The 13,008-nt window shown below is 38.5% G+C and overlaps 1 long non-coding RNA gene across 1 annotated transcript; it reads right to left on the reverse strand.

Moving 5' to 3' along the window:
* Positions 1 to 5,388: 5,388 nt before the first annotated feature.
* Positions 5,389 to 10,288, reverse strand: LOC127522933 (uncharacterized). The gene is made up of 3 exons (XR_007932776.1): positions 9,663 to 10,288; positions 8,907 to 9,600; positions 5,389 to 5,742 (listed from the first exon to the last, which is right to left on the reverse strand). It is a non-coding gene; the product is annotated as an uncharacterized LOC127522933 (long non-coding RNA).
* Positions 10,289 to 13,008: the final 2,720 nt, after the last annotated feature.

Genomic DNA, 13,008 nt, shown 5'->3' on the forward strand with positions numbered 1-13,008 from the left:
TGTGTGTATGTTCTCACTCCTCCAGCGTACAATCGGCTTTCCTCTCCGTTTTCCCACCTGGCCTGACGATTGTGTGCGTCTCACAGCCCCAGACGGCCCTCCGCATCTGCTCGACGGCGACCAACACAAACAGAACATTAGCCTGCAGACGAACGGCCTGATTGCGCTCATGATGGAGGACCTGTGAGAGATGCACAACAAACAGCCTCTGATTAATAAAATACACTTTATTCCCTTCCTGCTCCAGCTCTCCCTCTGATTGCTGCTTGAGATGTGATGTGCGGCTACCAAAAAAAGGCTGTTCAAATTTAATTCAGGTTCTCTTGTCCGTTGGGTTTATAGTGTTTAAAGTACAATTACTATCATTTTTCTTGTTTAAAATGGTGTTGAGTTGGTATGCTATCATTTACTCCAATCTTGGTAATGTATATGCTTCTCGAAAACACGATAGCATGTTTCTGACGTGACCTTTCAAGACTCTTGACACTGTTTACCATTCCACATAACACGATAACCATCTACTTTGCAAATGAAAGGTGATTCAAATTGACTCGTTGCCTCTGAATCACGCGCACGGCCGCAGATTTTCTTTACAGATTATGAGGTGCGACGATTCTGCCACAATCCAAAATGGAGTCAAATGTCTCGGCAAAGTAGAAATGAGAAATGATTGCATTATCTGTCACAAGTTTGGAGGGTTGCTAGGTCTGCTTAAAAGTAGCCCAAAATCAGCCCTATCCCAAATATCAAAACTCAAAATACGCCACTTCCATACCTAAAATACATATTTTACAGTTACTGTATGCGTTCCACACAATTCAACTTGAAAATCACTATATATGCTATTCTACAGGACTGGTTCAAAGTCAGAGTTGGAAACGTCTTGAAAAAAAATGTTTTTTTCCACAAATTTTGTATGTGTGCAAATTGTATAATATCCAAGGTACACATTTCTAGTAATTGTGCAGTTAATTTTCATATTGTATTTTCAGAAAGTTTTGGAATATTTTTCATCTCTCCAAATTTGTCACTACCGTAACACAATAATAAATCATTTAATAAGAAGGGTTATATTGACCTATTACGATTTTGTTTACATCTTCCTTGTAAATATATATATATATATATATATATATTTTTTTTTTAAAGTTTTCACAGGTAAATCAATAACAATTACAATTTTAACAATATTTCAAGTGTAATTTATGAGATTTGTTGTATTTTGAATCCAATCTTTCTTTGTAAAAGTCATAAAGTTTATCATACTGATTTCAAAGTGAAGGATTCATTAGTTTGAATATACATTGTATCAAACACTATAATAACATCTTAGTTGATCATTCAATATACCGAAACATCCCATGTTTCGGTAGTGACTGCACATTTTTGGTAGTGACAGTAATGTGTTGGTAGTGACCACATCACATTAATTTTAACTCACATACTAAAACATATTAAAATACTAATGATTTGCATAACTGTACTAAAATTTTGTTTATTTCCCCAAAATAAATGATTATGTGTTCCCTTTTGTCACTTCCAAAACAATGATGACATGTTTCAGTTGTGACTCGTTTCGGAAGTGACACTTTTAGTTCTTTTTGAGCCTAGCTCAAAGATGCTAATCAGCACAAGGTTAGCTAGCACAGTTCTGAACAGTTGTACACAGAAAAAAACAAAATGTTATCGAATAACACTCAAAAAAACGATGTCACAAGTGAAACTTCACTACATGTTGCGTTCGTGACTGTTTCGGTAGTGACAATTTTAGATGCTTTTGAGCCTAGCTCAAAGACGCTAATCAGCTCATGGTTAGCTAGCACAGTTCCAAACAGTTGTACACAGAAAAAAAAATGAAATTTTAATTGAAGAACACTCGGATAACAATGATGTCACAACCGAAACTTCACCACGTGTTTCGGAAGTGACTATTTCAGTAGTGACGATTTTAGATACTTTTAAGCCTAGCTCAAATATGCTAATCAGCTCATGGTTAGCTAGCACAGTTCTGAACAGTTGTACACAGAAAAAAAAAATTTTTTATCGAATAACACTCAAAAAACAATGACGTCACAACCGAAACTTCACCACGTTTCAGAAGTGACTGTTTTGGTAGTGATTTTAGACACTTTTAAGCCTAGCTCAAAGATGCTAATCAGCACATGGTTAGCTAGCACAGTTCTGAACAGTTGTACACACATAAAAACTAAATTTTATAGAATAACACTCAAAAAAGTTTGCTTAATGGCAGAAAAAAGTTTTGGTAGTGATGTTCCTTAAAGCTACACGCAGATTTTCTGACTTTTGAACACATTTAACTCAAAATGATGGATCTATCTACTGTGAAAGAGAGGCTATGAGAGGGAGGGACACAGGAATATTTCCTGATCAAAAATGTAGAAGTGTGTTAAAATCAGTCTCAGCCAATGGACTAAAACATACACTGTTTCGGTAGTGACATGAAAATGCGGGACACGTTTTTTTACATAAAGTTTCATGATTTGGAAAAAAATGCAAAAATTATTTCAATATCATTTTGACAAGTTGAAATTTGGGGGTTCGGGTTCGGGACAGCCACCTCCCAGTTGAACCTACCCAATAAATGATGATTTTATATACAGTATATTAACCTTACTGATATTTTAAATATTATTGTGGGATTCAATAGAAAGATCTTAGTAAACACCTCAAATTTGAATATTTAAATGCTTTTTAAATGTGTTTTTTGGTTGTGGGACAGCAGTTTGGACCAATTCTGTAGAATGGCCCTAGTAGTAAACATAAACTGTCTGTTTTCATAAAGGAGCTCCCTACCAGTGCCCTTCCTCACAAAACTCGTATAGATGTTGTAAAATACAAGCATTTCAGTCAAGTAAAACTTTAAACCCACAAGTGGGAAAAAATCAGTTTAAAAGTAGCCAAATTCTGCAGGGAAAGAAAACCATGGACTTGGCAACCCTGCGCACTGGTGAATCGTGTTCAAGAAGACGGGGAACATTAAGAAAGTTATTCTTTTACATATTTAAACACCTGTGTTGTCCTCTTCCTCATTACTGTCAGTTTGCTTAAAGCTTAAGGTGCAAAAACAGGAAATGACATCACCCTGAGACCTCATAACTCACCCAATCCTCTGATGTCTGGTTTGCTTTTCTTGGCTCTGTTGGGTCAGAAACGGGGAACTACAAACAGTTTTGTTATTATTTCATTACATTTCATCTGTCAATGTTTTTATAGAACAGATATGCGATGTTTCTTTTACGAACATTAATTTAAGGATTTGGTGTTGGGGCTAAGCAGATTTAGATGGTCCTGCTGTGTTAAAGTTGGCAAGAAACGGAAGTTGTGGTAGGCTTTTCTTCCCTATTATGATGTGAAACGCTTCTCGAGTGAGAAAAAATGTAGGGCGGGGCTTAATTTTGTCTATGTGAACTGATTGGATGGTTGTGGTTTGCTATTGGTGGATCTCATGTGAGTGACAGGTTGCCCCGCCCTCGTCATCAGAGAAGAGATGTCGCTGCGAGAGGGAGGGGAAGTTATTTTGATTAAAGATCTCTTAAGGCACATGAATTAAAAAAAATTGTTGATTTGCATGGATAAATCTTTTATAATAAACAAACAAACAAAAATGTCGATTTTGATTTCATGGTGACTTTAAGAACAGCACAGATCCTGTACCGTGAGCGTTTGACAGCATGCCATTCTCTTCCTTTGGAAAGTGCTGGATCTGAAATTACGTTCAATTATTAAACGTGTAGACAGCAAGTAATTACTATCAGTCATGGGCCGATCCTGTTACCAGATCGGTCTTATAGTTCCTCCTATGCTTTGAATCCAAACAAACGTGGCCGCACAATGCCGCTCGGGATCGGGTTTCACCGCCATGGACCGCGCCGCCGTTCCCCCGCCAGACCGTTATGACACCGGATCCGTCTTCATCTTCTCACTCCTGTCTCCGCACTTCAATAATGCATTCAGATATTATTCTCCTCCCAAAAATCTCGGCCTTTGATCTAATAGGTCTTTCAGGCCTGTGATGCAATAGAAAATAATCCAATCCAAGCCTTTTGATCCTCGTCCGGATTATGTTGCTGATTTTGTTCCCTTTTCCCACTCTGTCTCCGCTGATATCTCTCACAGCCTTGGTATATGTGAAGATGATGGGCCTGTGAAAGCTTTGTGGGTTCGCTTTAAGACATAATAGCTGTTGTCAAAGCAGAAATGGGGCCAACGAAACAAGCAGCATCCAGATCTTGAATCACAAAGCCGCTTGTTGTCTTGTGGACAAGGCCTATTCATCGGCCTTAGTTTGTTTAGTTAGTCATATCAAACTTTGTGACCTATTCCCTATTGGTTATTGTGTGTTGTTGTAAGAGAAATGAATGTATTTGTAAAGCGGATAGGTCTCAGTTCTCTGTGTTGTTTATGTTGAGCACATGCACACTGCTTCTGAGAGCTTAATCTCATTATGCCCATCAGTGTTGGAAAGTAACTATTTAAACGTACTAAATTAACCACCTCATTTAGTAGCTTAACCATTTTAAAAATAGTGTAACCTTTCCAGGTACTAGTAACCGCCCTCTCTCCCTTATTTAGCATTGAAAAGTGTGATTCATTTTAGTGAATCAATTTATTCAGACAAAGAAAAAAAAAATCCCAGTGCAGCATTTCACATCTTCTTTTGTGTAGCGAAATATTAAGTTAAACGCTGCTGTTTTAAACTTTTGTCTAGTTTTCAGTGTCAGTTTATCTGTTCACATTTGATACTGTTCCCCTAATCAAAATGCTCAAAGTTTTATCCCAAATAAATACTGCTCTTATGTAAAATTTAAAATTTTTTATCAAATATTTAAAATTTGATCTAAGAGTTCGATATTTTCCCATAAATAGCTTCAATGTGATCATTGAATGACATTGAAGTATCATTGAAGTAACACTAATAAGCAAAAATGACTATATATATCATCATTTTTGCTTATTAGTATAGTTGAATTGGATCATCAATGGTTAATAAAGTGAGATTTAATACATAAAGTATATTTGCGTTATTTAACATTTAATTATTGTGGGTTTGCGTAATATTTAGAGTTTGCATTTCACTTTTTTTTCATTTTTAGGACAGGAGAGTAAATTTAAAGGTGCAATGTGTAAATTTTAGGAGCATCTATTGACAGAAATGCAATATAATATGTTTTCAGTGGTGTATAAAGACCTTACATGATGAACCGTTATGTTTTTATTACCTTAGAATGAGCCATTTCTATCTTATACACCGCGGGTCCCCTTAAATATTAAGTCGCCATTTTGCGTCGCCATGTTTCTACAGTAGCCCTAAATGGACAAACTGCTCTACAGAGTGTGTTTGCTTGACTAGCTATTCTATTCAATTTCAATTCACATTTATTTGTATAGCGCTTTTCACGATACATATCGTTTCAAAGCAGCTTTACAGAGAAAGCATATCAACATTACAATTTGGAGACTGCAGTTAGCTAATAATGTAATAATTTAGGCGATTAACATACAATCACTGTTAGCAATGTAATTGGAGGTAGAAGCAAAGAGCTCCTGGAAAAATGAATTACATATTAACAATAATTAGGATTTATAGAATGTGAATGTGCGTGTTGATCCAGATGTTGCATCTTCTGAAGTCATCGCAGGAGTTGGCGCCGTCTCTTCCAAAGTTTTAGTCATCTGAGGTCTTCTTAAGAGGCTGGATCCAAACTGAAACTGATGTACTCTCTAGTCACCTCGGGACGGGCGTCCCGAGGTAAAACAGAAAAGCAAATGGAGAATAATTAGCATAGCTGCTGTTCATAACATTAAGCAAAGATAGTCATGTGCAATTGATCTGATATGAGATGGATTATGTGAATGCTTGGCTGAAGAGATGTGTCTTTAATCTAGATTTAAACTGGGTGAGCGAGTCTGAGCCCCGAACATTATCAGGAAGGCTATTCCAGAGTTTAGGAGCCAAATGTGAAAACGCTCTCCCTCCTTTAGAGGACTTAGCTATCCTAGGTACAACCAGAAGTCCAGAGTTTTGTGATCTTAAAGAGCGTGAAGGATTGTAGGGCGATAAAAGGTCGGTTAAGTACACAGGAGCTAAACCATTTAGAGTCTTATAGGTCATTAGCAGTACTTTATAATCGATACGGAACTTAATAGGTAACCAGTGAAGAGATGATAAAATTGGTGTTATATGATCATATTTTCTTGACCTGGTAAGAACTCTAGCAGCTGCATTTTGTACCAATTGTAGCTTGTTTATTGAGGAAGCAGGACAACCAGCTAGTAATGCATTACAGTAATCTAGTCTAGACGTCATGAAAGCATGAACTAACTTTTCTGCATCTGAAACAGATAACATATTCCGTATCTTAGCAATGTTTCTGAGGTGGAAGAAGGCTGTTTTTGTAACATATGAAATATGATTTTCAAAGGACAAGTTGCTGTCTAATATAACACCCAGGTCTTTAACTGTCGAGGATGGAGTAACAGTACATCCTTCTAAATGCAAATTGTAGTCTGAGAGATTCTGTGTACAGGATTTTGACCCAATAAGTAATACTTCAGTCTTATCTGAATTTAATAGAAGAAAATTACTAGTCATCCAATGTTTTACTTCTTTAACACACTCTGTCAGATTGGATAATTTAGAGTTTTCATCTGGTTGTGTTGAAATATATAATTGAGTATCATCGGCATAGCAGTGGAAACTAATTCCATGTCTTCTTATAATATTACCAAGTGGCAGCATGTATATTGAAAATAGCAGAGGGCCTAACACAGATCCTTGAGGCACTCCATAATTTACTATTGTTATCTTAGATTTTTCCCCGTTTAAATAAACAAAATTGTGACGGTCTGATAGATACGACCTAAACCACCGTAATGCCTGTCCCTGGATACCAATGTAATTCTGTAGTCGATCTAGGAGTATTTTATGATCTAGTGTCGAACGCAGCACTGAGATCAAGTAACACTAGTATTGAGATACAGCCTTGGTCAGAAGCTAGAAGTAAGTCATTTGTAATTTTAACGAGCGCAGTTTCTGTGCTATGATGAGACCTGAATCCTGACTGAAATTTTTCATAGATAGCATTTTTTTGCAGGAAGGAGCACAATTGGACCGACACCACTTTTTCTAATATTTTCGATATAAATGGAAGATTTGAAATGGGTCTGTAATTTGCCAATACATTTGGATCTAATTGTGGTTTCTTAATGAGAGGCTTAATAACTGCTAACTTGAACGGTCTTGGAACGTGACCTAGAGATAAAGACGAGTTAATAATATTGAGAAGAGGCTCTTCTGCTACAGGTAACAATTCTTTCAGTAGTTTAGTGGGTATTGGATCTAATAAACATGTTGTTGGTTTAGACGCTGTGATAAGTTTATTTAGCTCTTCCTGTCCTATAGTTGTAAAGCACTGCAACTGTTCTTGAGGGACGATAATTGAGGCTGAATCATAAAACTCTGTCAAGGGTTGTACATTTACAACCGTATTTCTGATGCTTTCGATTTTTTCAGTAAAGAAATTCATAAAGTCATCGCTACTAAACTGTAATGAAATGTTTTGTTCTGGTGATGTCTGTTTATTTGTTAATCTAGCCACTGTACTAAATAAGAACCTTGGATTGTTTTGGTTATTTTCTATGAGTTTGCAGAGATGCTCGGCCCTGGCTGCTTTCAGAGTCTTTCTATAACGGGACGAGCTGTCTTTCCACGCGATTCTAAAGACCTCTAAACGAGTTTGTCTCCATTTGCGTTCTAGATTACGAGTTTCTCTTTTGATAGCGTGAGTAATACTGTTGTACCATGGTACAGTATTTTTCTCTCTAACCTTTTTTAATCTCATCGGTGCAACAGTATCTAATGTACTAGTGAAAGTGGTGCACATACTGCTAGTAATTTTCTCAAGATCATTTGTGTGTTTGGGTACAATGAGCAGGTGAGACAGATCAGGCAGTTTATTTGTGAATTTATCTTTAGTTGTCGGAAGAATTGTTCTACCTAGTCGATATCGTGGCGCAATTTGACAAATATCCGCAGTATGCAGTACGCATGTTACAAGGTAATGATCAGTGATATCATCACTTTGCGGTAGAATTTCTATATCAGTAGGATTGATTCCATGTGATATAATTAAATCTAGTGTATGATTAAGACAGTGAGTGGGTCCAGTGACGTTTTGTTTGACCCCAAACGAGTTTAGTAAATCTGTAAACGCAGCCCCTAACGCATCATTTGTATTATCTACATGAATGTTAAAATCTCCAACAATCAGCGCTTTATCAACGTTGACCAATAGGTCTGAGAGAAAGTCTGCAAACTCTTTTAGGAAATCAACATAAGGCCCTGGAGGTCTATAAACAGTAGCCAAAGCAAGAGATAGTAGCGACTTTTTATTTATATCTGAGAGTGTAACGTTTAGCACGAGAATTTCAAATGAGTTAAACCTGTAGTTTGTTTTCTGGGTAACGTTAAGAATCTCTCTATAGATTGTTGCAACACCACCGCCACGGCCAACCGGACGGCATTTATTTTTATAACAGTAGTCAGGTGGACAAGACTCATTAAGACCGAAATAATCATTTGGTTTAAGCCATGTTTCAGTAAGGCAAATTACATCAAGACTATTATCTGTGATCATTTCATTTATAATAACCGCCTTAGGTGTCAGCGATCTAATGTTTAGTAGCCCTAGCTTTAGAAATTGTTTTTGTTCGGTAATTTTGCGAATTTCTGGTTTGATCACGATCAGATTTTTTCTAGATCCTTTATTTTTATAGTTGAACCTCACTATTCGGGGAATAGACACAGTTTCTATAGACTGTATTACACTCACATTTCTATCAATTAAGTGGGTAGAACACAGACTGTGATTTGAGGTTTGACTTACTAGTCATACGGTGCGAAGCGTCTTGGAGATGTTCTCCGACAGAAGATCAGCTCCGATTTTGCTGGGGTGCAGGCCATCAGCACGGAAGAGCCTAGGTCGCTCCCAGAAAAGATTCCAATTATTTATAAAGAGCAGCTTCTGTTCAGTACACCAAGACATTAACCATTCATTTAAAGCAAATAATCTACTGAACCTTTCATGTCCACGTCGGTACGTCGGAAGCGGTCCGGACACGATGATCCTCGTCGCGGGCGATGTGGCTCGTACCGTCTCGATCAGGCTCCTGAAGTCCTGCTTCAGCACCTCCGTCTGCCGCAGCCTGGTGTCGTTCACCCCCACGTGCAGAACAACAGCTCCGATGCTCTCAGCGCCATTCAGGATCGCGGGAACCTGCGCAGAGACATCGAGGACACGAGCACCAGGAAAACAGTGACTGCGCACCTTACCTTTGGTTGTGGTAGCGTGGACGTGACGGACGATGGAGTCTCCGATGACCACGGCGTCTCGTTCTGCCTCGCGAAGAGGGGAGAAGCGGTTCCTCGTCGAGACCTCGAAGACCGGGGGCGGCGGAGGGGGAGAGGTCCTGGTCCGAGGCCTGGCTCGCGCCTTCCGTTGCTGAAGAACCCAAGGTCCCTGGTGTGACGGCGCCGGAGTGAACGAGGGCTGGGATGAACGCGTTCTGGGTTCTCGGGCCCTGTGTAGAGAAGTACACGGCGTAGAGGAAGCAGGAATGTTAATATCGCGCTGCAAACTTACCGAGGATTGGTGAGCGTCAGCACGGGATGTTTCCAGCGCTGTTCGCCGCTCCCGTAGCTCGGCCTGTTTCTCCAGAAGGGTCCGGATCTGTCGTTCCACGGCCTCCAGCTCCAACTGCACCGCATGCAGCTCGAACGTGTCCTCACCTGCACTCAAAGATAGAGACACATTCGGTACGCCCGCCATTAGTATAGATGAACAATAATATTGTGAGTGAGAAGAGTACAAACGCTAGTGTGACCACGCCGCTATTGCTAACGGGCTAAAGCTAGTAGCGAATGTTCGAGAAGTCGGATAAAACTAGCGATATCAAGGCAATCCGAGTGTTTTTTATATAAAATAGTGTCGGGGATGTGTTCCCCCGCCGCAAAAGAGAGAATGGTAGGTTATAAATTAGATTTTAAGAAAAAAAAAAAAAAAAAAACAAGCAATTAGGAATCAACTCGACGGAGCTCTAACTCAAACAGCGCGGCAGCAACAAACAAGAAGTGACGATATGTGGCTTGGAATTAGCCCGCTCACATATCTCACAGCTAGTAGTCGCTATCAGGCAATCCGAGTGTTTTTTATATAAAATAGTGTCGGGGATGTGTTCCCCCGCCGTAAAAGAGAGAATGGTAGGTTATAAATTAGATTTTAAGAAAAAAAAACAAGCAATTAGGAATCAACTCGACGGAGCTCTAACTCAAACAGCGCGGCAGCAACTGCTGTCTCTGCTGTCTCAGACGACAACATATTTGTCCTGTGTTGGCCACCGTAGCTTCTCTGCAATTCGCAACCTCATTGCTAGATGCTGCCAAAATTTACACACTGCACCTTTAAAAGTAAGACGTTACTTTACTAGTTACTTGAAAAAAGTAATCTGATTGCATGACTCCTTGTAATGCGCTACCCCCAACACTGTTTATGAGTAATGAAATATATTGTAACATTAGTTTTAAAAGAAGCGTTGAGCTGTGATCACTTTCCTTTAGTACTGATTCATTTATCAACAACAATAATCTATTACCAGCATATGCAAATACCTGCACCAAAAGATTTTCTGCATTTCCCATCAGCCTCTCTGCTTTGTAGTTTGTTCATAGCTTCTCATTTACATAGTAATGATGTTTTGTGGATTTCAGATGCATTATTCACCATTTCCTAATGTTTTATTTTTCTCTGAATCTCTCTAAAGACTCATAAATTCACACAGGAGAGAAATTGTTGGGTGTTTAATACGACTGACTGCCATAAAAAAAGCATAAAAACCATAATCAACCTCCTGACAGCATAATGCATATTTGTGAAATGTCTCTCGTTTTTTAATGCAGACAGCTATAGTATTGCCATAACCTTATTTAATCCACTGCCAGATTATTCTTCTGTGGTTCAGGCCTATATGCAGATACGACCCCTGTGTAAACCCCTCTTAAAAGAAAGTAAACCCCCTGGTGCTTTGACCTATTTCTGTACCTCATTGTTCATATGGCGCTCAGATTCTGGCCTTCACCGAACACAGTGTTGTCATTGTTGTTGCTTTGCTTGAAGAAACGATTTATATTTTTTGTCATTTTTCCCCCCATAAATCATTACTGTTGGTCACCTTTTATGGCTTTTGCAAATATCTAACCAATGAAAAGAATTAAAAAGAGCTTGTGACTAAACATCGTAACTCCATTGGATCTGTCAGTCAAACCGCATAACTCCGCCCCGCCTCCATTTTGAATGCGGTGTCGCACGCAGTTTGGAACGTCGCTGCTTGTTTGCAATGCAAGGGTAAGTAAATAGCTGGTTCACTATATATATATATATATATATATATATATATATATATATATATATATATATATATATAAAGTCTAATGTTTTATGTATTTGAGGAGCGGAGAAGAGTGTCTTAGTCAAGCATTTGTCTTCGAGTCATAGCCAATACTAAATAGCCTTTATGTAGCACAAATGAAGAATTAATATGAGTTGCACACTACCATATCCTGCATGCATAGACTTCTGCGGTGAGTGAATTACTGCAAACACGACTTTAGTTCGTTTTTTACAAACAGAGACCAAATGATCATCAGTTTTAATGGACTAGCGGCTGCAGATGCGCTACATTATAAAGCTTAATTTGTTTTGAACCGGAACGTTCTTTTAACCCTTTTGCAGCGTCTCTCGGCGCACAGAATCTGCATCTGCTGTTGTGTCTCTGTGTGAGAGCTTATGAGGATAGTAATCAGTGGCTAATGTAAGATAGATGCGAAGGTATAGCTGCGTTTAGGGGGGTCAGGATGGATGAATAGAGATTATACACTCCCTGAACGCCAGATTAAGATTATCACTGCATTTCTGATTCTATTGAAGCAAGAAAATAAACCTTATAGGCTACAGATATTAGTGGGTCACGACCAGCTGCAGGTTTTAGACTCAAAGCATCTGTCAAATATGATCTAATTCATGTGTAGACGGTTGCATAGCTTTTTGAATTCTTAAAATATCAGCACTGCTATCACAGGTCACAAAAAGACCTATTATGCCCATTTACAAAGTCTTGATGTTGTTTTTGGGCTCTACTAGAACAGGTTTTCATGCTTGAATGTTGATTATTTTTCTCATTGTTCAGCTCCTCTCTTCCCAGTCTGTCAGTGACCCTCTGTTTAGTTCCTGTCTCTATGAAGCCCCTCCTTCTGAAAAGCACAATGTGCTCTGATTGGTCTGATTGTGATTGGTTAAGCACTTCGAGTGTTTGGGGAAATTATGTTTTGAATTTGAAAGAGCCTGAGTTACTCTTCACTTTTTTAACTGGGAGGAGAGAAGGTATTTTAAAATATCACACTTTATCCTTAAAGATGCTTGATAGGCTTTGATATTGTGTTTAGGCACCTGTGAAGCCACGTGTTAGGTAAAATACTGTTTTAGTCCGATACATCAAGAACACACACACTCAAAAGTAGATGAACATGAGTGTGATCCATTTAATCTTGGTACAGGATATTAAAAATGAACTAAATACTTCAAATACAGCATAATAATCACTGAACTTCTGAACACATTTAAAAAGGGCATAATTCAGAAACTAAAGTCTTGCAGTTTTAAAAGTGTTCTTCATTTCTTTCTTTGCATTATGAATACTAATTCGCTTTTTTCTTCCTTTTGGCTGCACAGACATAATACGGTAATAATGTATGAATGGAGGGGTTTGAAAGCAGGTACTGGAAGATGCTTTTCTGCAGATCAATAAGGAGAAACATGTCAACATCACAGAGAATATGCTGACAGATCTCTTACGTGTCAAAAGAGATGAATGAGAGCGCTACAAACTCTTCACCCACAAACACGCAAGTATGCAACGAGCAAACACAGATACATG

The sequence above is a fragment of the Ctenopharyngodon idella genome, chromosome 11, assembly GCF_019924925.1.
Source record: "Ctenopharyngodon idella isolate HZGC_01 chromosome 11, HZGC01, whole genome shotgun sequence".
In the NCBI taxonomy this organism is placed as follows: domain Eukaryota; kingdom Metazoa; phylum Chordata; class Actinopteri; order Cypriniformes; family Xenocyprididae; genus Ctenopharyngodon; species Ctenopharyngodon idella.